This window comes from Convolutriloba macropyga, unplaced genomic scaffold, assembly GCF_964194025.1.
Source record: "Convolutriloba macropyga unplaced genomic scaffold, txConMacr16.3 SCAFFOLD_1098, whole genome shotgun sequence".
Lineage (NCBI taxonomy): Eukaryota > Metazoa > Xenacoelomorpha > Acoela > Convolutidae > Convolutriloba > Convolutriloba macropyga.
The window spans coordinates 15,001-42,500 of NW_027451837.1; the positions used below are offsets into that span (position 1 = coordinate 15,001).

The 27,500-nt window shown below is 46.1% G+C and overlaps 2 pseudogenes; both read left to right on the top strand.

Annotated features, from left to right (window-relative positions):
* The first annotated feature begins 20,770 nt into the window (after positions 1 to 20,770).
* Positions 20,771 to 20,922, top strand: LOC142356982 (5.8S ribosomal RNA; annotated as a pseudogene).
* A 1,683-nt stretch (positions 20,923 to 22,605) lies between these two features.
* Positions 22,606 to 27,500, top strand: part of LOC142356984 (large subunit ribosomal RNA) — a 7,285-nt pseudogene continuing 2,390 nt past the window's right edge.

Genomic DNA, 27,500 nt, shown 5'->3' on the forward strand with positions numbered 1-27,500 from the left:
GCGAGAAAAGCGCTCCCAAATGGCCTAACAGTGGCAGCCAATCAGAGTGCGAGAAAAGCGCTCCCAAATGGCCTAACAGTGGCAGCCAATCAGAGTGCGAGAAAAGCGCTCCCAAATGGCCTAACAGTGGCAGCCAATCAGAGTGCGAGAAAAGCGCTCCCAAATGGCCTAACAGTGGCAGCCAATCAGAGTGCGAGAAAAGCGCTCCCAAATGGCCTAACAGTGGCAGCCAATCAGAGTGCGAGAAAAGCGCTCCCAAATGGCCTAACAGTGGCAGCCAATCAGAGTGCGAGAAAAGCGCTCCCAAATGGCCTAACAGTGGCAGCCAATCAGAGTGCGAGAAAAGCGCTCCCAAATGGCCTAACAGTGGCAGCCAATCAGAGTGCGAGAAAAGCGCTCCCAAATGGCCTAACAGTGGCAGCCAATCAGAGTGCGAGAAAAGCGCTCCCAAATGGCCTAACAGTGGCAGCCAATCAGAGTGCGAGAAAAGCGCTCCCAAATGGCCTAACAGTGGCAGCCAGCTAGAGCTAGCTTAAGTTAGCTTGGGTTAGCTTGAGTTAGCTTTAATTAGCTTTAATTAGCTTAAGCTAGCTTAAGTTAGCTTGGGTTAGCTTGAGTTAGCTTGAGCTAGCTTGAGTTAGCTTGAATTAGCTTGAGTTAGCTTGAAATAGCTTGAGTTAGCTTGAGTTAGCTTGAATTAGCTTGAGTTAGCTTGAGTTAGCTCGGGTTAGCTTGAGTTTGACTTCATTAACCCAAGTTAGCTTGGGTTAACTTCATTAAGTTAGCTTGAACTAGCTTGAGTTAGCTTGGGTTAGCTTGAGTTAGCTTGAGTTAGCTTGAGTTAGCTTGTCTTAGCTTTAGCTAGCTTGAGTTAGCTTGAACTAGCTTTAGCTACCTTGAGTTAGCTTGAGTTAGCTCGGGTTAGCTTGAGTTAGCTTGAGTTAGCTTGAGTTAGCTTTAGCTAGCTTGAGTTAGCTTGAGTTAGCTTGAGTTAGCTTGAGTTAGCTTGAATTAGCTTGAGTTAGCTTGAGTTAGCTTTAGCTAGCTTGGGTTAGCTTGAGCTAGCTTGAGTTAGCTCGGGTTAGCTTGAGTTAGCTTGAGTTAGCTTTAGCTAGCTTGAGTTAGCTTGAGTTAGCTTGAGTTAGCTTGAGTTAGCTTTAGCTAGCTTGAGTTAGCTTGAACTAGCTTGAGTTAGCTTGAGCTAGCTTGAGTTAGCTTGAGTTAGCTTGAGTTAGCTTTAGCTAGCTTGAGTTAGCTTGAACTAGCTTTAGTTAGCTTGAGTTAGCTTGAGTTAGCTTGAGTTAGCTTGAGTTAGCTTGTCTTAGCTTTAGCTAGCTTGAGTTAGCTTGAACTAGCTTTAGCTACCTTGAGTTAGCTTGAGTTAGCTCGGGTTAGCTTGAGTTAGCTTGAGTTAGCTTGAGTTAGCTTTAGCTAGCTTGAGTTAGCTTGAGTTAGCTTGAGTTAGCTTGAACTAGCTTGAGTTAGCTTGAGTTAGCTTGAGTTAGCTTGAGTTAGCTTGAGTTAGCTTGAGTTAGCTTGTCTTAGCTTTAGCTAGCTTGAGTTAGCTTGAACTAGCTTTAGCTACCTTGAGTTAGCTTGAGTTAGCTCGGGTTAGCTTGAGTTAGCTTGAGTTAGCTTGAGTTAGCTTTAGCTAGCTTGAGTTAGCTTGAGTTAGCTTGAGTTAGCTTGAGTTAGCTTGAATTAGCTTGAGTTAGCTTGAGTTAGCTTTAGCTAGCTTGGGTTAGCTTGAGCTAGCTTGAGTTAGCTCGGGTTAGCTTGAGTTAGCTTGAGTTAGCTTTAGCTAGCTTGAGTTAGCTTGAGTTAGCTTGAGTTAGCTTGAGTTAGCTTTAGCTAGCTTGAGTTAGCTTGAACTAGCTTGAGTTAGCTTGAGCTAGCTTGAGTTAGCTTGAGTTAGCTTGAGTTAGCTTTAGCTAGCTTGAGTTAGCTTGAACTAGCTTGAGTTAGCTTGAGTTAGCTTGAGTTAGCTTGTCTTAGCTTTAGCTAGCTTGAGCTAGCTTGAACTAGCTTTAGCTACCTTGAGTTAGCTTGAGTTAGCTCGGGTTAGCTTGAGTTAGCTTGAGTTAGCTTGAGTTAGCTTTAGCTAGCTTGAGTTAGCTTGAGTTAGCTTGAGTTAGCTTGAACTAGCTTGAGTTAGCTTGAGTTAGCTTGAGTTAGCTTGAGTTAGCTTGAGTTAGCTTGTCTTAGCTTTAGCTAGCTTGAGTTAGCTTGAACTAGCTTTAGCTACCTTGAGTTAGCTTGAGTTAGCTCGGGTTAGCTTGAGTTAGCTTGAGTTAGCTTGAGTTAGCTTTAGCTAGCTTGAGTTAGCTTGAGTTAGCTTGAGTTAGCTTGAGTTAGCTTGAATTAGCTTGAGTTAGCTTGAGTTAGCTTTAGCTAGCTTGGGTTAGCTTGAGCTAGCTTGAGTTAGCTCGGGTTAGCTTGAGTTAGCTTGAGTTAGCTTTAGCTAGCTTGAGTTAGCTTGAGTTAGCTTGAGTTAGCTTGAGTTAGCTTTAGCTAGCTTGAGTTAGCTTGAACTAGCTTGAGTTAGCTTGAGCTAGCTTGAGTTAGCTTGAGTTAGCTTGAGTTAGCTTTAGCTAGCTTGAGTTAGCTTGAACTAGCTTGAGTTAGCTTGAGTTAGCTTGAGTTAGCTTGTCTTAGCTTTAGCTAGCTTGAGCTAGCTTGAACTAGCTTTAGCTACCTTGAGTTAGCTTGAGTTAGCTCGGGTTAGCTTGAGTTAGCTTGAGTTAGCTTGAGTTAGCTTTAGCTAGCTTGAGTTAGCTTGAGTTAGCTTGAGTTAGCTTGAACTAGCTTGAGTTAGCTTGAGTTAGCTTGAGTTAGCTTGAGTTAGCTTGAGTTAGCTTGTCTTAGCTTTAGCTAGCTTGAGTTAGCTTGAACTAGCTTTAGCTACCTTGAGTTAGCTTGAGTTAGCTCGGGTTAGCTTGAGTTAGCTTGAGTTAGCTTGAGTTAGCTTTAGCTAGCTTGAGTTAGCTTGAGTTAGCTTGAGTTAGCTTGAGTTAGCTTGAATTAGCTTGAGTTAGCTTGAGTTAGCTTTAGCTAGCTTGGGTTAGCTTGAGCTAGCTTGAGTTAGCTCGGGTTAGCTTGAGTTAGCTTGAGTTAGCTTTAGCTAGCTTGAGTTAGCTTGAGTTAGCTTGAGTTAGCTTGAGTTAGCTTTAGCTAGCTTGAGTTAGCTTGAACTAGCTTGAGTTAGCTTGAGCTAGCTTGAGTTAGCTTGAGTTAGCTTGAGTTAGCTTTAGCTAGCTTGAGTTAGCTTGAACTAGCTTGAGTTAGCTTGAGCTAGCTTGAGTTAGCTTGAGTTAGCTTGAGTTAGCTTTAGCTAGCTTGAGTTAGCTTGAACTAGCTTGAGTTAGCTTGAGTTAGCTTGAGTTAGCTTGAGTTAGCTTGTCTTAGCTTTAGCTAGCTTGAGCTAGCTTGAACTAGCTTTAGCTACCTTGAGTTAGCTTGAGTTAGCTCGGGTTAGCTTGAGTTAGCTTGAGTTAGCTTGAGTTAGCTTGAGCTAGCTTGAGTTAGCTTGAGTTAGCTTGAGTTAGCTTTAGCTAGCTTGAGTTAGCTTGAACTAGCTTGAGTTAGCTTGAGCTAGCTTGAGTTAGCTTGAGTTAGCTTGAGTTAGCTTTAGCTAGCTTGAGTTAGCTTGAACTAGCTTGAGTTAGCTTGAGTTAGCTTGAGTTAGCTTGAGTTAGCTTGAATTAGCTTGAGTTAGCTTGAGTTAGCTTTAGCTAGCTTGGGTTAGCTTGAGCTAGCTTGAGTTAGCTCGGGTTAGCTTGAGTTAGCTTGAGTTAGCTTTAGCTAGCTTGAGTTAGCTTGAGTTAGCTTGAGTTAGCTTGAGTTAGCTTTAGCTAGCTTGAGTTAGCTTGAGCTAGCTGAGTTAGCTTGAGTTAGCTAGCTTGAGCTTGAGCTAGCTAGCTAGCTTGAGCTTGAGCTAGCTAGCTCGCTTGAGCTTGAGCTTGAGCTAGCTAGCTTGAGCTTGAGCTAGCTAGCTAGCTTGAGCTTGAGCTTGAGCTAGCTGGCTTGAGCTTGAGCTAGCTAGCTTGAGCTTGAGCTAGCTAGCTAGCTAGCTTGAGCTTGAGCTTGAGCTAGCTAGCTAGCTTGAGCTAGCTATCTAGCTTGAGCTTGAGCTAGCTAGCTAGCTTGAGCTTGAGCTTGAGCTTGAGCTAGCTGGCTTGAGCTTGAGCTAGCTAGCTTGAGCTTGAGCTAGCTAGCTAGCTTGAGCTTGAGCTTGAGCTAGCTGGCTTGAGCTTGAGCTAGCTAGCTTGAGCTTGAGCTAGCTAGCTAGCTTGAGCTTGAGCTTGAGCTAGCTAGCTAGCTAGCTAGCTTGAGCTTGAGCTTGAGCTTGAGCTAGCTAGCTTGAGCTTGAGCTAGCTAGCTAGCTTGAGCTTGAGCTTGAGCTAGCTAGCTTGAGCTTGAGCTTGAGCTAGCTAGCTTGAGCTTGAGCTTGAGCTAGCTAGCTTGAGCTTGAGCTTGAGCTAGCTAGCTTGAGCTTGAGCTTGAGCTAGCTAGCTAGCTAGCTTGAGCTTGAGCTAGCTAGCTTGAGCTTGAGCTAGCTAGCTAGCTTGAGATTGAGCTTGAGCTAGCTGGCTTGAGCTTGAGCTAGCTAGCTTGAGCTTGAGCTAGCTAGCTTGAGCTTGAGCTAGCTAGCTAGCTTGAACTTGAGCTAGCTAGCTAGCTTGAGCTTGAGCTTGAGCTAGCTAGCTAGCTTGAGCTTGAGCTTGAGCTAGCTGGCTTGAGCTTGAGCTAGCTAGCTTGAGCTTGAGCTAGCTAGCTTGAGCTTGAGCTAGCTAGCTAGCTTGAACTTGAGCTAGCTAGCTAGCTTGAGCTTGAGCTAGCTAGCTAGCTTGAGCTTGAGCTAGCTAGCTAGCTTGAGCTTGAGCTTGAGCTAGCTAGCTTGAGCTTGAGCTTGAGCTAGCTAGCTAGCTTGAGCTTGAGCTAGCTAGCTTGAGCTTGAGCTAGCTAGCTTGAGCTTGAGCTAGCTAGCTAGCTTGAGCTTGAGCTAGCTAGCTAGCTTGAACTTGAGCTAGCTAGCTAGCTTGAGCTTGAGCTAGCTAGCTAGCTTGAGCTAGCTAGCTAGCTTGAGCTTGAGCTTGAGCTAGCTAGCTTGAGCTTGAGCTAGCTAGCTAGCTTGAGCTTGAGCTAGCTAGCTAGCTTGAGCTTGAGCTAGCTAGCTAGCTTGAGCTTGAGCTTGAGCTAGCTAGCTTGAGCTTGAGCTTGAGCTAGCTAGCTAGCTTGAGCTTGAGCTAGCTAGCTTGAGCTTGAGCTAGCTAGCTTGAGCTTGAGCTAGCTAGCAAGCTTGTGCTTGAGCTAGCTAGCTAGCTTGAGCTTGAGCTTGAGCTAGCTAGCTTGAGCTTGAGCTAGCTAGCTTGAGCTTGAGCTAGCTAGCTTGAGCTTGAGCTAGCTAGCAAGCTTGTGCTTGAGCTAGCTAGCTAGCTTGAGCTTGAGCTTGAGCTAGCTGGCTTGAGCTTGAGCTAGCTAGCTTGAGCTTGAGCTAGCTAGCTTGAGCTTGACCTAGCTAGCTAGCTTGAACTTGAGCTAGCTAGCTAGCTTGAGCTTGAGCTAGCTAGCTAGCTTGAGCTTGAGCTAGCTAGCTAGCTTGAGCTTGAGCTTGAGCTAGCTAGCTTGAGCTTGAGCTTGAGCTAGCTAGCTAGCTTGAGCTTGAGCTAGCTAGCTTGAGCTTGAGCTAGCTAGCTTGAGCTTGAGCTAGCTAGCTAGCTTGAGCTTGAGCTAGCTAGCTAGCTTGAACTTGAGCTAGCTAGCTAGCTTGAGTTTGAGCTAGCTAGCTTGAGCTTGAGCTAGCTAGCTTGAGCTTGAGCTAGCTAGCTAGCTTGAACTTGAGCTAGCTAGCTAGCTTGAGCTTGAGCTAGCTAGCTAGCTTGAGCTTGAGCTAGCTAGCTAGCTTGAGCTTGAGCTTGAGCTAGCTAGCTTGAGCTTGAGCTTGAGCTAGCTAGCTAGCTTGAGCTTGAGCTAGCTAGCTTGAGCTTGAGCTAGCTAGCTTGAGCTTGAGCTAGCTAGCTAGCTTGAGCTTGAGCTAGCTAGCTAGCTTGAACTTGAGCTAGCTAGCTAGCTTGAGCTTGAGCTAGCTAGCTTGAGCTTGAGCTAGCTAGCTAGCTTGAGCTTGAGCTTGAGCTAGCTAGCTAGCTAGCTTGAGCTTGAGCTTGAGCTTGAGCTAGCTAGCTTGAGCTTGAGCTAGCTAGCTAGCTTGAGCTTGGGCTTGAGCTAGCTAGCTTGAGCTTGAGCTTGAGCTAGCTAGCTTGAGCTTGAGCTTGAGCTAGCTAGCTTGAGCTTGAGCTTGAGCTAGCTAGCTTGAGCTTGAGCTTGAGCTTGAGCTTGAGCTAGCTAGCTTGAGCTTGAGCTAGCTAGCTAGCTTGAGCTTGAGCTTGAGCTAGCTGGCTTGAGCTTGAGCTAGCTAGCTTGAGCTTGAGCTAGCTAGCTTGAGCTTGAGCTAGCTAGCTAGCTTGAACTTGAGCTAGCTAGCTAGCTTGAGCTTGAGCTTGAGCTTGAGCTAGCTAGCTAGCTTGAGCTTGAGCTTGAGCTAGCTGGCTTGAGCTTGAGCTAGCTAGCTTGAGCTTGAGCTAGCTAGCTTGAGCTTGAGCTAGCTAGCTAGCTTGAACTTGAGCTAGCTAGCTAGCTTGAGCTTGAGCTAGCTAGCTAGCTTGAGCTTGAGCTAGCTAGCTAGCTTGAGCTTGAGCTTGAGCTAGCTAGCTTGAGCTTGAGCTTGAGCTAGCTAGCTAGCTTGAGCTTGAGCTAGCTAGCTTGAGCTTGAGCTAGATAGCTTGAGCTTGAGCTAGCTAGCTAGCTTGAGCTTGAGCTAGCTAGCTAGCTTGAACTTGAGCTAGCTAGCTAGCTTGAGCTTGAGCTAGCTAGCTAGCTTGAGCTAGCTAGCTAGCTTGAGCTTGAGCTTGAGCTAGCTAGCTTGAGCTTGAGCTAGCTAGCTAGCTTGAGCTTGAGCTAGCTAGCTAGCTTGAGCTTGAGCTAGCTAGCTAGCTTGAGCTTGAGCTTGAGCTAGCTAGCTTGAGCTTGAGCTTGAGCTAGCTAGCTAGCTTGAGCTTGAGCTAGCTAGCTTGAGCTTGAGCTAGCTAGCTTGAGCTTGAGCTAGCTAGCAAGCTTGTGCTTGAGCTAGCTAGCTAGCTTGAGCTTGAGCTTGAGCTAGCTAGCTTGAGCTTGAGCTAGCTAGCTTGAGCTTGAGCTAGCTAGCTTGAGCTTGAGCTAGCTAGCAAGCTTGTGCTTGAGCTAGCTAGCTAGCTTGAGCTTGAGCTTGAGCTAGCTGGCTTGAGCTTGAGCTAGCTAGCTTGAGCTTGAGCTAGCTAGCTTGAGCTTGAGCTAGCTAGCTAGCTTGAACTTGAGCTAGCTAGCTAGCTTGAGCTTGAGCTAGCTAGCTAGCTTGAGCTTGAGCTAGCTAGCTAGCTTGAGCTTGAGCTTGAGCTAGCTAGCTTGAGCTTGAGCTTGAGCTAGCTAGCTAGCTTGAGCTTGAGCTAGCTAGCTTGAGCTTGAGCTAGCTAGCTTGAGCTTGAGCTAGCTAGCTAGCTTGAGCTTGAGCTAGCTAGCTAGCTTGAACTTGAGCTAGCTAGCTAGCTTGAGTTTGAGCTAGCTAGCTTGAGCTTGAGCTAGCTAGCTTGAGCTTGAGCTAGCTAGCTAGCTTGAACTTGAGCTAGCTAGCTAGCTTGAGCTTGAGCTAGCTAGCTAGCTTGAGCTTGAGCTAGCTAGCTAGCTTGAGCTTGAGCTTGAGCTAGCTAGCTTGAGCTTGAGCTTGAGCTAGCTAGCTAGCTTGAGCTTGAGCTAGCTAGCTTGAGCTTGAGCTAGCTAGCTTGAGCTTGAGCTAGCTAGCTAGCTTGAGCTTGAGCTAGCTAGCTAGCTTGAACTTGAGCTAGCTAGCTAGCTTGAGCTTGAGCTAGCTAGCTAGCTTGAGCTAGCTAGCTAGCTTGAGCTTGAGCTTGAGCTTGAGCTAGCTAGCTTGAGCTTGAGCTAGCTAGCTAGCTTGAGCTTGAGCTAGCTAGCTAGCTTGAGCTTGAGCTAGCTAGCTAGCTTGAGCTTGAGCTTGAGCTAGCTAGCTTGAGCTTGAGCTTGAGCTAGCTAGCTAGCTTGAGCTTGAGCTAGCTAGCTAGCTTGAGCTTGAGCTTGAGCTAGCTAGCTTGAGCTTGAGCTTGAGCTAGCTAGCTAGCTTGAGCTTGAGCTAGCTAGCTTGAGCTTGAGCTAGCTAGCTTGAGCTTGAGCTAGCTAGCTAGCTTGTGCTTGAGCTAGCTAGCTAGCTTGAGCTTGAGCTTGAGCTAGCTGGCTTGAGCTTGAGCTAGCTAGCTTGAGCTTGAGCTAGCTAGCTTGAGCTTGAGCTAGCTAGCTAGCTTGAACTTGAGCTAGCTAGCTAGCTTGAGCTTGAGCTAGCTAGCTAGCTTGAGCTTGAGCTAGCTAGCTAGCTTGAGCTTGAGCTTGAGCTAGCTAGCTTGAGCTTGAGCTTGAGCTAGCTAGCTAGCTTGAGCTTGAGCTAGCTAGCTTGAGCTTGAGCTAGCTAGCTTGAGCTTGAGCTAGCTAGCTAGCTTGAGCTTGAGCTAGCTAGCTAGCTTGAACTTGAGCTAGCTAGCTAGCTTGAGCTTGAGCTAGCTAGCTAGCTTGAGCTAGCTAGCTAGCTTGAGCTTGAGCTTGAGCTAGCTAGCTTGAGCTTGAGCTAGCTAGCTAGCTTGAGCTTGAGCTAGCTAGCTAGCTTGAGCTTGAGCTAGCTAGCTAGCTTGAGCTTGAGCTTGAGCTAGCTAGCTTGAGCTTGAGCTTGAGCTAGCTAGCTAGCTTGAGCTTGAGCTAGCTAGCTTGAGCTTGAGCTAGCTAGCTTGAGCTTGAGCTAGCTAGCAAGCTTGTGCTTGAGCTAGCTAGCTAGCTTGAGCTTGAGCTTGAGCTAGCTAGCTTGAGCTTGAGCTAGCTAGCTTGAGCTTGAGCTAGCTAGCTTGAGCTTGAGCTAGCTAGCAAGCTTGTGCTTGAGCTAGCTAGCTAGCTTGAGCTTGAGCTTGAGCTAGCTGGCTTGAGCTTGAGCTAGCTAGCTTGAGCTTGAGCTAGCTAGCTTGAGCTTGAGCTAGCTAGCTAGCTTGAACTTGAGCTAGCTAGCTAGCTTGAGCTTGAGCTAGCTAGCTAGCTTGAGCTTGAGCTAGCTAGCTAGCTTGAGCTTGAGCTTGAGCTAGCTAGCTTGAGCTTGAGCTTGAGCTAGCTAGCTAGCTGGAGCTTGAGCTAGCTAGCTTGAGCTTGAGCTAGCTAGCTTGAGCTTGAGCTAGCTAGCTAGCTTGAGCTTGAGCTAGCTAGCTAGCTTGAACTTGAGCTAGCTAGCTAGCTTGAGTTTGAGCTAGCTAGCTTGAGCTTGAGCTAGCTAGCTTGAGCTTGAGCTAGCTAGCTAGCTTGAACTTGAGCTAGCTAGCTAGCTTGAGCTTGAGCTAGCTAGCTAGCTTGAGCTTGAGCTAGCTAGCTAGCTTGAGCTTGAGCTTGAGCTAGCTAGCTTGAGCTTGAGCTTGAGCTAGCTAGCTAGCTTGAGCTTGAGCTAGCTAGCTTGAGCTTGAGCTAGCTAGCTTGAGCTTGAGCTAGCTAGCTAGCTTGAGCTTGAGCTAGCTAGCTAGCTTGAACTTGAGCTAGCTAGCTAGCTTGAGCTTGAGCTAGCTAGCTAGCTTGAGCTAGCTAGCTAGCTTGAGCTTGAGCTTGAGCTTGAGCTAGCTAGCTTGAGCTTGAGCTAGCTAGCTAGCTTGAGCTTGAGCTAGCTAGCCAGCTTGAGCTTGAGCTAGCTAGCTAGCTTGAGCTTGAGCTTGAGCTAGCTAGCTTGAGCTTGAGCTTGAGCTAGCTAGCTAGCTTGAGCTTGAGCTAGCTAGCTAGCTTGAGCTTGAGCTTGAGCTAGCTAGCTTGAGCTTGAGCTTGAGCTAGCTAGCTAGCTTGAGCTTGAGCTAGCTAGCTTGAGCTTGAGCTAGCTAGCTTGAGATTGAGCTAGCTAGCTAGCTTGTGCTTGAGCTAGCTAGCTAGCTTGAGCTTGAGCTTGAGCTAGCTGGCTTGAGCTTGAGCTAGCTAGCTTGAGCTTGAGCTAGCTAGCTTGAGCTTGAGCTAGCTAGCTAGCTTGAACTTGAGCTAGCTAGCTAGCTTGAGCTTGAGCTTGAGCTAGCTAGCTAGCTTGAGCTTGAGCTAGCTAGCTAGCTTGAGCTTGAGCTTGAGCTAGCTAGCTTGAGCTTGAGCTTGAGCTAGCTAGCTAGCTTGAGCTTGAGCTAGCTAGCTTGAGCTTGAGCTAGCTAGCTTGAGCTTGAGCTAGCTAGCTAGCTTGAGCTTGAGCTAGCTAGCTAGCTTGAACTTGAGCTAGCTAGCTAGCTTGAGCTTGAGCTAGCTAGCTAGCTTGAGCTAGCTAGCTAGCTTGAGCTTGAGCTTGAGCTTGAGCTAGCTAGCTTGAGCTTGAGCTAGCTAGCTAGCTTGAGCTTGAGCTAGCTAGCTAGCTTGAGCTTGAGCTAGCTAGCTAGCTTGAGCTTGAGCTTGAGCTAGCTAGCTTGAGCTTGAGCTTGAGCTAGCTAGCTAGCTTGAGCTTGAGCTAGCTAGCTTGAGCTTGAGCTAGCTAGCTTGAGCTTGAGCTAGCTAGCTAGCTTGAGCTTGAGCTAGCTAGCTAGCTTGAGCTTGAGCTAGCTGGCTTGAGCTTGAGCTAGATAGCTTGAGCTTGAGCTAGCTAGCTAGCTTGAGCTAGCTAGCTAGAGCTCGACCTATGAAAAGCTGCGCAAACACTTATTCTATAATAATTGCGAAAATTAAAAATTTCACAAGTGAAAAGCTGCATAAACAGTAATTCTATGTGTGGGGCATTATTAGGGGGAGGTGTCTTGTCAAAATATGGCTGGACTAAAGACCTCAACCCAGATAGGGTGGAAGGCCCTATGATCGGTCTGTTACTAATCGGTGACCGATAAAGACCTGACCAAGGCCTGTAGTAAGCTTGGTTAGGCATTACAGGAGATAACACTAAGACCGAGGGGTCTTAGAGAGCCCTCTAGCGGGGCGAATAGAGCTAGATCGAGCCTTGGGAAAGCTAGATCGAGCAGGACTGAAGCTAAAGGATAGACCGAGAGGTCTGTCTGGTCCTCCTAGAGAGGCCAAGAGAAAGTACGAGAAGCCAACTAAAGCTTGATCGGGCCTTCAGCAAGCACGACCGAGCTGTACCGGAGCTAACACTAAGACCGAGGGGTCTTAGAGAGCCCTCTAGCGGGGCGAATAGAGCTAGATCGAGCCTTGGGAAAGCTAGATCGAGCAGGACTGAAGCTAAACGATAGACCGAGAGGTCTGTCTGGTCCTCCTAGAGAGGCCAAGAGAAAAAACGAGAAGCTAACTAAAGCTTGATCGGGCCTTCAGCAAGCACGACCGAGCTGTACCGGAGCTAACACTAAGACCGAGGGGTCTTAGAGAGCCCTCTAGCGGGGCGAATAGAGCTTGATCAAGCCTTGGGCAAGCTAGATCGAGCAGGACTGAAGCTAAGCAAGAGACCGAGAGGTCTGTCTGGTCCTCCTAGAGAGGCCAAGAGAAAGTACGAGAAGCCAACTAAAGCTTGATCGGGCCTTCAGCAAGCACGACCGAGCTGTACCGGAGCTAACACTAAGACCGAGGGGTCTTAGAGAGCCCTCTAGCGGGGCGAATAGAGCTAGATCGAGCCTTGGGAAAGCTAGATCGAGCAGGACTGAAGCTAAACGATAGACCGAGAGGTCTGTCTGGTCCTCCTAGAGAGGCCAAGAGAAAGTACGAGAAGCTAACTAAAGCTTGATCGCGCCTTCAGCAAGCACGATTGAGCAAGACCGGAGCTAACACTAAGACCGAAGTGTCTTAGAGAGCCCTCTGGTGGGGCGAATAGAGCTAGATCGAGCCTTGGGAAAGCTAGATCGAGTAAGATTGAAGCTGAAAGAGTGTCAGAGGAGCAAATGAACCTCCAAAAAGTGAAAATCAAATTTTAGAAAAAACACAAGTTAAATACTGCATGGACAGTATTTCTATGTGTGGGGCATTATTAGGGGGAGGTGTCTTGTCAAAATATGGCTGGACTAAAGACCTCAACCCGGATAGGGTGGAAGGCCCCATGATCGGTCTGTTACTAATCGGTGACCGATAAAGACCTGACCAAGGCCTGTAGTAAGCTTGGTTAGGCATTACAGGAGTTAACACTAAGACCGAGGGGTCTTAGAGAGCCCTCTAGCGGGGCGAATAGAGCTAGATCGAGCCTTGGGAAAGCTAGATCGAGCAGGACTGAAGCTAAGCAAGAGACCGAAAGGTCTGTCTGGTCCTCCTAGAGAGGCCAAGAGAAAGTACGAGAAGCTAACTAAAGCTTGATCAGGCCTTCAGCAAGCACGACCGAGCTGTACCGGAGCTAACACTAAGACCGAGGGGTCTTAGAGAGCCCTCTAGCAGGGCGAATAGATCTAGATCGAGCCTTGGGAAAGCTAGATCGAGCAGGACTGAAGCTAAACGATAGACCGAGAGGTCTGTCTGGTCCTCCTAGAGAGGCCAAGAGAAAGTACGAGAAGCTAACTAAAGCTTGATCGGGCCTTCAGCAAGCCCGACCGAGCTGTACCGGAGCTAACACTAAGACCGAGGGGTCTTAGAGAGCCCTCTAGCAGGGCGAATAGAGCTAGATCGAGCCTTGGGAAAGCTAGATCAAGCAGGACTGAAGCTAAACGATAGACCGAGAGGTCTGTCTGGTCCTCCTAGAGAGGCCAAGAGAAAGTACGAGAATCTAACTAAAGCTTGATCGGGCCTTCAGCAAGCACGACCGAGCTGTACCGGAGCTAACACTAAGACCGAGGGGTCTTAGAGAGCCCTCTAGCAGGGCGAATAGAGCTAGATCGAGCCTTGGGAAAGCTAGATCGAGCAGGACTGAAGCTAAACGATAGACCGAGAGGTCTGTCTGGTCCTCCTAGAGAGGCCAAGAGGAAGTACGAGAAGCTAACTAAAGCTTGATCGCGCCTTCAGCAAGCACGATTGAGCAAGACCGGAGCTAACACTAAGACCGAAGTGTCTTAGAGAGCCCTCTAGTGGGGCGAATAGAGCTAGATCGAGCCTTGGGAAAGCTAGATCGAGTAAGATTGAAGCTGAAAGAGTGTCAGAGGAGCAAATGAACCTCCAAAAAGTGAAAATCAAATTTTAGAAAAAAACACAAGTTAAATACTGCATGGACAGTAATTCTATGTGTGGGGCATTATTAGGGAGAGGTGTCTTGTCAAAATATGGCTGGACTAAAGACCTCAACCCGGATAGGGTGGAAGGCCCTATGATTGGTCTGTTACTAATCGGTGACCGATAAAGACCTGACCAAGGCCTGTAGTAAGCTTGGTTAGGCATTACAGAAGATAACACTAAGACCGAGGGGTCTTAGAGAGCCCTCTAGCGGGGCGAATAGAGCTTGATCAAGCCTTGGGCAAGCTAGATCGAGCAGGACTGAAGCTAAACGATAGACCGAGAGGTCTGTCTGGTCCTCCTAGAGAGGCCAAGAGAAAGTACGAGAATCTAACTAAAGCTGGGTCGGGCCTTCAGCAAGCACGACCGAGCAGTACCGGAGCTAACACTAAGACCGAGGGGTCTTAGAGAGCCCTCTAGTGGGGCGAATAGAGCTAGATCGAGCCTTGGGAAAGCTAGATCGAGCAGGACTGAAGCTAAACGATAAACCGAAAGGTCTGACGGGTCCTCATAAGAGGCATGGAGAAAGATCTGATACTAAAGTACCTCTCGGAAGTAATAAAATATGCCTGATGAAGCCGGGTATGATGTTTGTTGTTTGATGGCATTCATCGATTAGGTCTGGTGGATTCCCCATTACTCCGAGTGGTACTAGTAGAGGCTCCTACAGGGGTGAGCAAAGCGAGATCAAGCCTTAGGCAAGCTAGATCGAGCAGAACTGAAGCTGAAAAGCAAAATAAATGACAGGTCTGTCCAAATCAATAAACTTGAAATCCAGTGTGGTCACCACGGGTCACGAGGTGAATTCCTAGCGATTGTCTGCTGAACGTATAGGAAGGCCCGAAACGAACGATAATTTCATTGCACAGTGGAGATACTATACGTTCAGGAGTAGCATACATCGGGTTTGATCTATGATCATGTCTGGTCTCCGAGGATCCACCGGGTTACCAACTGGCACCGCTGTACTGGGTGTAAAACTGGGCCACCTGAAGTCCCGGGTGTAAAACTAGGTGCCTCTGTGCCAAAGTAGCGGCTTGCGTAGTGCATTATGCCTCCGGCTTGCGAAATGGTTATAAGCAATAACAACAGGACGCCGCGGGGTGTTCACTTAAAGGAGTAACGTTCTCTCAAGGGAGGGGATCTAAAAATCTTGATAAAACATTTATTCTATGCAAAATTTGTGCGCAAATTTTGCAAAGTAAAAAGCTGCACTGTAGCAAATTCTATGTGTGTAGCATTATTAGGGAAGTGTTGTTTGATGGCACCTCTCTACTTGATGCACCAAAGAACTACCTTGATGGCTCATGACCGCTGGTAATCTGTCGTCGCTAGTAGTTCGGAACTGAGAACAAATATGTTCGCAAATTACAACAATTATACAGCATATTGCTGAATAAAGCAGAACCGAATAATACTCAGTGACTTTACACCAAGACTGACTAATGTCTGGATTGTATCGTCCTACTCGAGTAAGGCGAAGAAAAGCTAGAAAGATACGCTTTTCACAAAGCAGGCTTAATGCATGCAAACCAAGGAGGAAGGAGTGATGCCCCTCCTTATAATAAGCAGAACCAAATAAAGAACAGACAGCATCATCTGTACAGTGACCAAGAAGAGGTGAAACTTCTGTATGTGAAAAGGCAATTTGAGCGAGATTTATTAGCAGACTAGTATTATGTTGTTTCTAGTAGGCGAAAGCCGAAACATCAACATGTGAAAATCTGATATTAAATCCTCAATCATTTTCCCTAGTATTATACAGCTATGAGTAACCTTAATTGGACACGGCAATTATTGCTGACCGGTGAAACTTTCGCATGGGAAAGACACACACACTTATTGACAAAGCAATAAGTATTATGCTGTTTCTAGTACGCGAAAGCAGAAACATCAGCATGTGAAAGTTGTGAAGTTGAAGAATTTTTGTGTTGAGTACGATGTTGTTACTAGTAACCATGTCGACAGCTGAGAACTGTTCTCTAACCAATAGAAGGTGAAACTTCTGTATGTGAAAAGGCAATTTGAGCGAGATTTCTTAGCAGACTAGTATTATGTTGTTTCTAGTAGGCGAAAGCCGAAACATCAACATGTGAAAATCTGATATTAAATCCTCAATCATTTTCCCTAGTATTATACAGCTACTAGTAGCCGTAATTGGTCAGGGAAACATTGTTGACCGGTGAAACTTCACATGGGAAAGACACACAAATTACTTGACAAAACAATAAGTATTATGCTGTTTCTAGTATGCGAAAGCAGAAACATCAGCATGTGAAAGTTGTGAAGTTGAAAAGTTTTTGTGTTGAGTACGGTGTTGTTACTAGTAACCATGTCGACAGCTGGAAAGCTGTTCTCTAACCAATAAAAGGTAAAACTTCTGTATCTGAAGAGGCGGCGTGATTGAGATTTTTAACAGACTAGTATTATGTTGTTTCTAGTAGGCGAGAGCCGAAACATCGACATGTGAACATCTGGTTTTTAAATCATGAGTCAATTCTCCCTAGTATGATACAGTTGTTAGCCGGTATTGGTAACAGTAGAACAGAGATTTGGAGGGCAAAACCTGCTCATGGGAAATGCTCACAGAGCGCTATCTACCAGTACACATAGTATTATGCTGTTTCTAGTACGCGCGAGCCGAAACATCAGCATGTGAAATGTGTAATCGTGGGTAACTCTAAGTGTGTAGAGTACTGTGTAGTAACTAGTAGCCATGCCAAAGCATGCATTGAAACTCTTCGTGATTTAAAAAGCTCAAAGCAAGATTGACGAGGCCGCAAGGCTATGTCTTTCTAAATTCGAACAAATCGAAAGATTGTTCAAAGTACAATTAAACTGATTGATCCTGTCAGTTGCCATATGCTTGTCTGAAAGACTAAGCCATGCATGTGCAAGCGAAGCTTGAAAAAGTGGAACCGCGAATGGCTCATTAAATCAGTTACTATCTATTAGTTGATTTGCAAGCTAAATGAATAACTGCGGTAACCCTGCAGCTAATGCATGCTGATTGTCCGACACTGTCGGAGACTTTTACAAGACTACACCGGGTGATTTGCTAAGTACAGACACATCCCGTGATGAGTCCTAGTAACTGAAAGATCCCAGATAGCTTCGGCTTGGGGACGGAACTTCCGAATTTCTGACCTATCAACCTATGATGGTAGTGTAACGGACTACCATGGTTGTGACGGGTAACGGGGAATCAGGGTTCGATTCCGGAGAGGGAGCCTTAGAAACGGCTACCACATCCAAGGAAGGCAGCAGGCACGCAAATTACCCACTCTCCGCACGAGGAGGTAGTGACTAGAAATAATGATATGAACCTTTATGGTTTGTAATCAGAATGGAATGGACTTAAAAGCTCCATTGATGAACGAGTAGAGGGCAAGTCTGGTGCCAGCAGCCGCGGTAATACCAGCCTCTACAAGCGTATGCAATAGTTGCTGCGTTTAAAAAGCTCATAGTTGGATCTGTTTGAGTAGAACGGCAACATGGTCTTCAGTTAAATCTGTTGACTCGTTCCGCTCATCCTTCGCATCGAAGAAATAGTTTGCACTTAAATGTGACGAACTGTGGAAACGGTGTTTTCACCCTGAGAAAATTAGAGTGTTCAAAGCATCCTTTGGGATCGAATAATAAAGCATGGAATAATGGAGAATGACCCGCTACTCGATTGATGCCGGTTGGCTGAGTGCGGTAATGATTGAAAGGAACAGACGGGGGCATTTGTATTGCTACGTTAGAGGTGAAATTCTTGGATCGTGGCAAGACAAACTACTGCGAAAGCATTTGCCAAGAATGTTTTCATTAATCAAGAACGAAAGTCAGAGTATTGAAGAGGATTAGATACCCTCGTAATTCTGACCATAAACTATACCAACCTACAATTTGTCAAAGTCGATCTTGACTTGGCAAGAGATTAACCGGGAAACCAAAGTTTATTGGTTCCGGGGGAAGTATGGTTGCAAAATCGAAACTTAAAGGAATTGACGGAAGGGCACCACCAGGAGTGGAGCCTGCGGCTTAATTTGACTCAACACGGGAAAACTCACCCGGTCCAGACATCTTAAGGATTGACAGATTGAATATCTTTCATGATTATATGGGCGGTGGTGCATGGCCGTTCTTAGTTAGTGGAGTGATCTGTCTGGTTAATTCCGATAACGAACGAGATCTTCTCCATCTAAATAATGAAATTCACTATATGTGAATTCAAACACTTCTTAGAGGAACTATGCGGAATTAAATACCGCAGATGAAGTGAGGCTATAACAGGTCTGTGATGCCCTTAGATGTTCTGGACTGCACGCGCGCTACACTGTGTACTTTTAGATTGAGTACTCAGCCCTTGGTCCGAAATGGACTGGGCAATCAGAGAAAAGTACAGCGCTTCAAGGGGATCGTCTGTTGTAACTTGCAGACGTGAACCAGGAATTCCTGGTACTTATGAGTCAACAACTCATAGGGATTACGTCCCTGCCCTTTGTACACACCGCCCGTCGCTACTACTGATTGGATAGTTAAGCAAGAATTGCAAATTCCTACTGTTGGGACTTCGGTCTCCGGCAACGGGATGAAGCGGATCGAGCTTAATTGTCTAGAGGAAGTAAAAGTCGTAACAAGGTTTCCGTAGGGGAACCTGCGGAAGGATCAGTGATTGATTCCTTCGGGCATGGCTGCTGGTAGAGGCCATGTCTGTAGTGCGCATGACGCTCTGTCGCTAGAGATTGCTTGGCAACCAATCTCGAATTATGTATCGAGCTCAAAAACTACTTGTGTGGATACATAGTTCAGCAGTCATGGCAAGGGACTGCTTAAAGGGAGACTAGTTAGCAAAAGCAGCCTAGCAGAACTGCAGCTATCTAGATCTCAGAAGCTGGGTTATAGAAGCCCAGCTATAGACTTGTGAATGAGAAAGGCCTAAAAAGGTCCACAAGTCGCGTGGTTAGAACCGACACGCAAAAATCCCAGCGAGTGACAGAGCGTTGCGCTGTTCAGTGGGAAAGAGTTGAGCTACTCGGGGCGCCCACTGAACTTGCTCCGAGCCAAAGGCTCGAAAAAACACAGCTTAGCCTCAGATCCTTTACATAGAAGGCTAGCTAAAATAAACTTACCTTGGACGAGGGTAAAGTTTAGTCAGTTCTTAGGGGAGAGTAATCCACAGCTTCTCGCCCTCTGAACATTCTCCCAGATATGTAGGTCTGGGAGAGTCTCCTCCTGTTCTTCGGAATCTGGAGGTAGACAAAGACAGTACGATACGATCTTGCATCGGGATGACTAACCGATAATGATCATAATCTGACAATTTTTCCGGCTTGAGGCACCGGAGTCAGATTAAAGACACATACTGAACTAAAGGCGTATGTGCAAAGCTTGTCGGAGTGTAGAGAGTCAAGCTGAGTTGACTCGTCACGTGGTGATGACAACAGCCATGTGCAAAACACTCACAACTTTATCGTCTATGTGGAAAAGGTTGCTAACAGCGCTCTCTATGAGAGGCCCTCGCATATAACTATACGAGGAAAAGGCGATAGAGTTGTTTGAATGTGGGGCAGGTTCATCGACAAGCTAAGTTGATCACATTCTTGTTGTGGCATCCTACTAGAATTGGTCACGGTCTGCACCAACTCTCCCCAAGTTGGCCAGACTTAAAACTAGAAATAAGGTTTGCAGCTATGTGAACCTAGAAACTGTAAAGGAGTTGAAAGAACTTAAAGGAATTGAAAGAGGCCTTGAGGTATATCCTCTTGGTAAAGACCCACAAAAGCTCACAAAAGTGGCTTCGAAGGGCAAAACTGGTTCATCCAAAACAATTGGAGAGCTTAAAGCAGAACCAATTCGAATGAAACACTATTGGTGAAACTTCATCATGAGAACGTCACAAGCTGATCACGCTCTATGATATGACTAGTATTATGTTGCTTCTAGTAGGCTAAGCGCAAGCCGAAACATCAACATGTGAAAGTCGTAGAATTTTTCAATCAAACTGTGGCTAGTACTGTGATGTTACTAGTAACCTGGTGTTCCGTCATATGGCCAAGAGAGCATTTGAAGGCGAAACTTCTGCATGGGAAAGCTGCATCATGATCAAAATTTTATATCGAGTATTATGTTGACGTTAGTAGGCCTTGGCCGAAAACGCAGCATGTGAAAGGTATAGATAAAAGTTATTGTTGCAGTCAGTACTGTGTAGTTACTAGTAGCTGGATTTAAGCTCAAAATGAGACACTGTTGGTGAAACTTCATCATGAGAATGTCACAAGCTGATCAAGCTCTATGATATGACTAGTATTATGTTGCTTCTAGTAGGCTAAGCGCAAGCCGAAACATCAACATGTGAAAGTCGTAGAATTTTGCGATCAAATTGTGGCTAGTACTGTGATGTTACTAGTAACCTTGTGTTACGTCATATGGCCAAGAGAGCATTTGAAGGCGAAACTTCTGCATGGGGAAGCTGCATCATGAACAAAAGTTTATATCGAGTATTATGTTGACATTAGTAGGCCCTGGCCGAAAGCGCAGCATGTGAAAGGTATAGATAAAAGTTATCGTTGCAGTCAGTACTGTGTAGTTACTAGTAGCTGGATTTAAGCTCGAAATGAGACACTGTTGGTGAAACTTCATCATGAGAACGTCACAAGCTGATCACGCTCCATGATATGACTAGTATTATGTTGCTTCTAGTAGGCTAAGCGCAAGCCGAAACATCAACATGTGAAAGTCGTAGAATTTTGCGATCAAATTGTGGCTAGTACTGTGATGTTACTAGTAACCTTGTGTTACGTCATATGGCCAAGAGAGCATTTGAAGGCGAAACTTCTGCATGGGGAAGCTGCATCATGAACAAAAGTTTATATCGAGTATTATGTTGACGTTAGTAGGCCCTGGCCGAAAGCGCAGCATGTGAAAGGTATAGATAAAAGTTAGCGTTGCAGTCAGTACTGTGTAGTTACTAGTAGCTGGATTTAAGCTCGAAATGAGACACTGTTGGTGAAACTTCATCATGAGAACGTCACAAGCTGATCACGCTCTATGATATGACTAGTATTATGTTGCTTCTAGTAGGCTAAGCGCAAGCCGAAACATCAACATGTGAAAGTCGTAGAATTTTGCAATCAAACTGTGGCTAGTACTGTGATGTTACTAGTAACCTTTTCTTACGTCATATGGCCAAGAGAGCATTTGAAGGCGAAACTTCTGCATGGGGAAGCTGCATCATGAACAAAAGTTTATATCGAGTATTATGTTGACGTTAGTAGGCCCTGGCCGAAAGCGCAGCATGTGAAAGGTATAGATAAAAGTTATCGTTGCAGTCAGTACTGTGTAGTTACTAGTAGCTGGATTTAAGCTCGAAGTGAGACACTGTTGGTGAAACTTCATCATGAGAACGTCACAAGCTGATCACGCTCTATGATATGACTAGTATTATGTTGCTTATAGTAGGCTAAGCGCAAGCCGAAACATCAACATGTGAAAGTCGTAGAATTTTGCGATCAAACTGTGGCTAGTACTTTGATGATGCTTGTAGCCAACCGAATTGGTTGAAAAGCCCAATAAGTAAGCTAACTTGGGAGAGCTTGTTGGAAACCAAATGCTACTAGATTGGTCCAAATACATCCTTCAACAGGGGATCACTTGGCTCGCTTTACGAAGAGGAGCACAGCTATATGTGTTAATTCGGTATGAATCGCAAGATTTGTTTACCGACCTCTCTAACGCAAAAGGCGGTCTCGGCTTCGGCTGTTGACTGCGTCCGATTCAGGGTTATATAACTCTCGATTGAACACATTGATGTTCTATTGTTGGTGCTTCCAATAAAATTGGAACACTTAAAGCAGAACCGATTCAAATAATAGCATTCTGATCAATGATTGCATTCCTTGATCAAGAACTGCTGGAGTCATTGTGATGGCGAATTTTCTTCATAAGAAAATTGCAAAGAGACGGAACTTAATGAGACTAGTATTATGTTGTTTCTAGTAAGCGGAAGCTGAAACAGCAACATGTGAAAATCAAGTTTTGTTCAATGATCTCGAGGCGATAAGTACTATGAAGCAACTAGTAGCCTAAGCATGACTCAGATTTGAGACAGTCAAAAAGACTGGCGAAACTTCTTCACATGAAAGTTACATAGAGAACTACAAATGTATACAGCGAGTATTATGTTGTTTCTAGTAGGCGAAAGCTGAAACATCAACATGTGAAAGTTGTCTGCAAACTGTAGAACGATATGTGATTAGTACTGTGCTGTTACTAGTAGCCAGTCTGACTGTAGAAGCCAAGACAAAGGGAAACTAATGCATCTGAAAAGGACAAGTTATGGAAAGGTATGCACGATAAGTATTATGTTGTTTCTAGTAAGCGGCAGCTGAAACATCAACATGTGAACGTCGTTGTGTACAGTAACCTAGAACTATATAGTCCTTAGTAACGTGCATTTACTAGTACCTGTAATTGGTATTCAGACTCAGGCAGTTTGGAATAGTTTGGCAAAGATGCACCAGAGAAAACTGGGATTTGATACAGAAATTGTTGAATACAAGTATTATGCTGCTTCTAGTAGGTTGAATCCGAAACATCAGCATGTGAAAATTGAAAACATTTCTGGTTCGAATTGTCACAAGTATTTGGTGATCTGAGTAGCCAAACTCACTACAACGCCAATTGAAGGCAAAAATTCTCAACGGGAAAAGCTATTCTCATTGAATGAGCTAACAAGACGAGTATTATGTTGCTTCTAGTAGGCGAAAGCCAAAACATCAACATGTGAAAGTCTTGCTGAACAAATTTAATGTTGTTGAGCTCAGTACCGTGTGAATTAGTAGCCATAATTGGCGAGCGAAAATTGAACTGGCGAAACTTCGTCTTTGGAAAATTGCAGATGCCGAGCACTTATTTTGCAACGAGTATTATGTTGACTGTAGTAAGCGAAAGCCGAAACAGCAACATGTGAAAGCTGTTGAAATTTGTGGTCATTTTGCAATAAGTACAAGGAGTGTAACTAGTAGCCAGGTCAAAATTTGGGATAAGAATGAGCAAAAATTCTGCATGAGAACAGTTGAAATTATGAAACTAAATTACAAAGACTAGTATTATGTTGTTTCGAGTACGCGAAAGCGGAAACATCAACATGTGAACGTTTGTAACGAAGTTTCGTTAATTTTCAGCCTAGTACTGAGCAAGAACGAGTAGCCTCATCTCCAATCCCACGCAAAATGTAGTGAAATATGTGAGTGAACCTTATTCACGGTGAGGGTTTCCCGAGGTCTGTATTGCAGCGAGTATTATGTTGCTTCTAGTAAGCGAAAGCTGAAACAACAACATTTGAAAGTTGGAATTAATGACTGAATGGAAACTTCGACCTGTGTTTGATAGTAGTAGCGAACAAAACTGCTGAATCGGTTTCTGTCTCATATTGGTCAGTGAACCAATTAAGAGACAATCAACTACATAACCTGAATTGGGCGAGAGAACCCCCTTAACTTAAGCATATCAGTAAGGGGAGGAAAAGAAATCAACTGAGAATCCCTTAGTAATGGCGAATGAACAGGGAAAAGCTCATCGGGAAGAGAAATGGCAACATTTCTCGGTGTCCGGTATGGTTTGATGCTAGACTGGTGAATTTGTCCTGATGTCTACTGGAAAGTAGCATCAAAGAAGGTGAAAATCCTGTAAAGGTCATTTTCGATACCAGTCATAATGGCTCATTCCTATGAGTAGAGTTGTTTGAAAGTGCAACTCGAAGCTGGAGATATGTCTCTCCAAAAGCTAATTATAAAGCGAGACCGATAGTAAACAAGTACCGTGAGGGAAAGTTGAAAAGCACTCTGAAGAGAGAGTGAAAAGTACGTGAAACTGTTGAAGGGGAACTGGAGTGAGCGTTACCATACTCAATGCCTTGATATTATATTCTCGGCTACCGAGTAGTGTAGTTGTCGTCTTTTGGCAAATCTTGTTAATGAATCGAGCAGAAGTTTTCCTCGGAATTCTTCTTGTTGATTCTAAACAAAATGAGATAAATTGATCTTGATTGCCTGTCTGACCTCAACTTCCTATTCAATGCTCTCTACAGCCCGTCTTGAAACACGGACCAAGGAGTGTGAGTTGCTTGCAAGTGTTGTCGCTCATTGAAAGCGCACACGCGAAATGAAAGTGAACAGTGTAATTTTTATGAATTGCACTACTTTGTGTGGTGAGGGCGCCGATTCGGTGTCCCGCAACCACGGACGGTTTTGCTCTTATTGCATGACTGATCCAGAGCAAGTAGCACACGACCCGAAAGATGGTGATCTATGCTTGGGCAGGGCGAAGCCACGGGAAACCATGGTGGAAGCCCGAAGCGGTTCTGACGTGCAAATCGATCGTCTGACCTGAGCATAGGGGCGAAAGACTAATCGAACCATCTAGTAGCTGGTTTCCTCCGAAGTTTCCCTCAGGATAGCAAAAGCTTGAGCAAGATTGAAAAATCTTCGCAAAGCAATTTCATCGGTTAAAGCGAATGATTAGAGGAATGGGGGAAAATTTTTCCTTCACCTATTCTCAAACTATAAATCGGTGAGATGTCCTTGTGACTTAATTGCACTTGGACTATGAATGCAAGCTTTTTGTGGGCCGCTTTTGGTAAGCAGAACCGGCGATGTGGGATGAACCAAAAGTTGGGTTAAGGCGCCTAACTACTTGCTCATGAGTCAACACAAAAGGTGTTGATTGATACTGACAGCAGGACGGTGGTCATGGAAGTTGAAATCCGCTAAGGAGTGTGTAACAACTCACCTGCCGAATCAATCAGCCCTGAAAATGGATGGCACTAGAGCTCGTGGCCTATACCCAACCATGAATATCAATATCTAACGCAAGTTAGATTAGAGAAAAAGAGCCTCACCAGCTCAAAAATGATATTCATGTGTAGGAGGACACATTGATTGCGCTAAAGTATGCACGCAAGTGTATGCGCGAAGCGATCAATGGAGCAGATCTTGGTGGAAGTAGCAAGTACTCAAATGAGAACTTTGAGGACTGAAGCGGGAAAGGCTTTCATGTGAACAGCGTTTGCACATGAGTTAGTCGATTCTAAAAGACAGGCTAATGCCAAAGTCTTGAATAGTGGTTTCTTGAAAACTGCTGAGTCTCGAAAGAGCATCGGGTTAAAATTCCCGAACTTACTCTCCTGGCATTGAGACGGCAACGTCATTGAGGTCGAACTTTGTCATTGGGACCTTGGGGAAGAGTTATCTTTTCTTTATAACACGTTGTAGAGTCCTTGGAATTGATTCAATCAGAGATAAGGCTCGAAGCGTGCAAGAGCACAGCAGCATTTGCTGTGTCCCAATTGTTCCTGGTGGCACATAAAAGTTTGGCTTAGCAGATGTCAGGAGAGTGAATCGTACCGATTACCGCATCAGGTCCCCAAGGTGAAAAGCCTCTGGTCTTGGAACAGTGTAGATAAGGGAAGTCGGCAAAATAGATCCGTACCTTCGGAAGAAGGATTGGCTCTGAGGAGTGGGTGTAACAAGCCTTTAGTTTGACGCTTCGGTCTGCTAAAGCGTGCGATGGCCTTCGGGTTGTTGGCGTTTGGTTTGACTGCTAGCTGATATGCTTTAGGTCTATTCTGTTGCACAAAAAACACTCGAACTCTGAACTGGTTCGGACAAGGGGAATCCGACTGTTTAATTAAAACAAAGCATTGCGATGGCTGGTGAAACGGTGTTGACGCAATGTGATTTCTGCCCAGTGCTCTGAATGTCAAAGTGAAGAAATTCAAATAAGCGCGGGTAAACGGCGGGAGTAACTATGACTCTCTTAACCGGACTGTGATGATTAGTTGACTGTGTGCAACCTCCACGAGGTCTCGCTGGAAACTGCCATTCGTGGCTGAGCTAAGCACACCATCAATAGTCCCCGGAATGGACAAACCTTAAAAACTTGCCCAGTGGAAGGAAAACCACTCAACAAACCACGGTTTCGGAGTCATACCAAAACAAAGACTGTCCGTGGAAGGCAAACCACTAAAACCACGGTTTCGGAGTCACACCAAAACAAAGACTGTCCGTGGAAGGCGAACCACTAAAAACCACGGTTTCGGAGTCATACCAGAACAAAGGCTGTCCGGTGAAGTGTGCTGACCACCTTAAAAGTTCGCCAACCACTTTGGGTAAAACCAAAGTCTGTACCTCGGTACAGTAGTCCCAACGATGAAGACAATCAATGAGAAAGATCTGGCCTCAGCCAGACAAGACAGTGTGAGCACCAGTAGTTGTGGAGACGTGGCCTCCAAGTGGACCTGCGACATCTGCGGACAGGGTCCGTTCAGGAGTGAGCTCGGCCTGAAGCAGCACAAGACCAGAAGTCACAAGTCAGGGGCATCACAGACGAAAGCATCACAGGGAGCACATGCGGGCAGGGCTCCCACCCAGGAACCCGTGAGTGGCCAAGCAACAGCCCCCAACTGGTGCTGCTCAATCTGTGGTGCTGGACCCTTCAAAGGACAGACTGGTCTCTCACTTCACACCAAAAGCAGGCACCCAGATACATACCACCAGATGCAGGCCCAGAAGACAGGCAGATCTAATGCAAGGTGGACTCTTGAGGAAATGGCTCTGGTCAGAGACGCGATGAGGGGCCTTGATCCCGCATCCCAGAAGCAAGAGAATGAGCAACTGGCAAGACTGTTCCCCCATCGATCCGCTGAGGCATTCAAGGGCTTGAGAAAGAACCAACAGTTTGTGGCAATGATGCAGGAACATGACAGGGAGGAAAACACTGTGCAGGAAGACAGACCAAGACACTGTCTTGAGACGGGCATCGACCTTGAGATGCTGGCTCTTCCTCCTCCGGGTGAATGGCACAGAATGACGGACGACGATCTCACCCAGTACGTCGAGAGAGAGGGACAGATGTGGCTACAAACCCTTGCACAAGAACCAGGGAAGAATGGGGGACAGAGGGCTCACAAACATCCTAGACGATCCAAGAAGGGCATGAGACGGCACCAGTATGCAAGACTGCAGGCTCTTTACAGACGTGACAGGGCTAAGGCAGCGGCATCAGTGATGGATGGGTCATGGGAGAAGTTTGGTGAGCACAACCCCATCACCGACAAGACAGGGTTTCTTGATGCTTGGCAGCAGCTCCTTGAGACGGAAGCAGAGACAATAGACCTAAGCACAATCAGCGGTCAGGGTTGGGTCACTCCAATCACCATCGAAGAAGTGGCCAAGTGTGTGCAGACCATGGGACAGACAGCTCCTGGACCAGACAGGGTGAGCAGGAAGACGGTGACTTGCATCCCCTTCAAGAAGTTGGTCTCCCACTTCAATCTCTGGCTGCTGGCTGAACATCTACCCGAGTGGCTCCTTAGTGGAAGAACAGTGTTCATCCCCAAAGTGGCAGGGTCTCAGGAACCAATGGACTTCAGACCCATCACAGTGGCAAGTGTACTGGCCAGGGTGTTCCACAAGTGCTTAGCTGCACGACTTGAGGACCTAGACGACAATATCAGACAGAAGGGCTTCAAGAGGGTAGATGGGACGGCAACCAACTCTCTTCTGCTGCAGGGCATTATCAGTGAGGCAAAGACACAGAGACGGGGACTCAAACTGGCCTTCATAGATGTGAAGAAGGCCTTTGACAGTGTGACCCACAAGGCCCTGGCAGAAGCAGCACTAGAAGCAGGCATAGACCCCAAGATCCTCAGATACATCATGAAGGGCTACAAGAGACAGGGCACAACTCTGGAGATCGACGGAGCAAGACGCTTGGTGAAGCCATCCAAGGGGGTCAGACAGGGGGATCCCATCTCCCCAATCCTATTCAACCTTGTGATGAACAGGGTGCTGAAGACTCTACCCCAAACGACTGGAATCCAGATGGGCTCAGAAAAGCTGAATCACCTCGCCTTTGCCGATGACGTTGTGTTGCTAGCTCAGACGCAGACAGGGCTTCAGGACTCTATCAACAGACTGGAGACAGGGCTGGAAAGATGTGGTCTCTCTCTCAATGCCAAGAAGTGTGCAACCCTAGATGTGGACACAGTGCCAAGGGACCGACAGATAGTGATAAACCCTAACACAGTGTTCAGCAGCAGGGCAGGAGGTCTCCCCGTGATGACAGCAGAGTCCTTCTACAAGTACCTGGGCATTGAGACAGGGGCATATGGTACGAGGACAAACACCATCAAGAAGCTGGAGAAGAAGCTAGATGACCTGAGAAGAGCCCCCCTGAAACCACAGCAACGAATCTGGATACTCAAGACCTACTGCATACCCAGTGTGTACCATCAGCTAGTCCTTGCAAAGACAACGAAGCAGGTCCTGGGAGGCATTGACAGGGTCATCAGGAGGACGGTG